This window comes from Phalaenopsis equestris, unplaced genomic scaffold (genome assembly GCF_001263595.1).
Source record: "Phalaenopsis equestris unplaced genomic scaffold, ASM126359v1 Scaffold233155, whole genome shotgun sequence".
Taxonomy (NCBI): domain Eukaryota; kingdom Viridiplantae; phylum Streptophyta; class Magnoliopsida; order Asparagales; family Orchidaceae; genus Phalaenopsis; species Phalaenopsis equestris.
In genome coordinates, this window is record NW_018251108.1 from 6,185 (window position 1) to 7,748 (window position 1,564).

Genomic DNA, 1,564 nt, shown 5'->3' on the forward strand with positions numbered 1-1,564 from the left:
GATATAGCTTGGGATTTTGATATAGAATGAAATTGATGTACTTATGTTTGTATTTTTATTTTATGTAATCTTTTTGTAAGAGAAATGGATGTTTATGTATTTGGACTTTCATTTTGTGTACTTGGATAATTTTAAATTTTTATAAAGTTAGTGTGGTAGTTTTTTTTCATTTTTGCAGTTTTAATTTTTTAGTATTGTGATTGTGTTAAGAAATGTTGTGTTTGTTTTAGTTTTATACTTATTTTAAAATTTCATTACCCGGAAATTCCTCTAATGATTTATATGTGTAGAAAGCTCCTAATATTACAAACCGGGTGAAGTAAGAATTTGAGAAGACCTGCAGAAATTTTAGAATGATAAAAATGCCTACAATACTGAGGTATGATTTATATTTATAGTTTTTTCTTTCCACCTGTATTATTTCATATTTAAAAATTTAAGTTTGGGGGAGGGAAGAAAAATATTAACTATTAGATGAAAAGAAAAGAAAAATATATAGGATTGAAAGAAATCCAAATGAAAAAGAGAAAAGAAAGAAAAGATTATGAAAGTGAGGAGAAGCTTGAGGATATGCCTAATAAAAAATTGGCTTCACTAGACCTACCTAAATGGAAAACTTAAATGCATTCCTGAACTTATATTTATAAAATAGGTCTTTTACTAATAGAGTTCTCATGAAGTACTTATCATTTAGATATTCTAAGTGACTTAATGTTACAACATATAATCATTCTTAAAATAAATAGAAGACTAGAACTCTTAAAACTTGATGACTAGATAATCTGGTGGCTACAGAGTTAATTCAATTACTTGAATTTGTTTCTGAAAATCTCACTATGATATTTATTTAAATCAAACTTATAGTATTTTCAAATTAAAACTTTACTGCAGTACATCATAATTTTTATATAGTACTAAAATTACTTGAGGACAAGTAATAGTTAAGTTTGGGGGATTTTGACCAAAGGAAAATATGTTGAGATTTTCATACCTATTTTTTACTGTTTTTAATGATATTGCACTTTAAAGAAAGGTATTTTTGATGTTTTGTTACATGAATGATGAATTAGGGTCATTGGAACAAAAAGATACAAAAATGAACGAATTTGGAGCGAAAAGGACCACCGACGGCGCCCTTGAGGCCGCCGATAGTGAGATCGACGGTTATGCCTACTCAAGTTTTGGATAAGGCCAAATTTTGAAGGGATGGTTGGGTAACTCTTAAGAAAGCTCGTCCACAACTTTACAAGAACATTTTAGAAGAAAATTAAGATGTCTTGGAGGTCCTGAAGCCTGGAGAGCCTAGAGGAGGTGAGAGTCTAGAGGCTCTGGAGGTTAGAGAGGTTTCGTTAGTGTGTAACAATTGTGAGGATTTCTTCGAGAAATTGTAAGAGTGGAGGGAAAGTGAGAGATTTCTTCCTCCTTGCTACTTCGAAGAGGAATTCTGTGTGCTGTAAGGAAAGGAAGAGATTCAGAGGAACTTCGAGGAGTGTTCTTCGGGAGAACTTAAAGATAAGTTATTTACTTGTTGTAGTTTGTATGACTTTGATTTTATTTATGAATT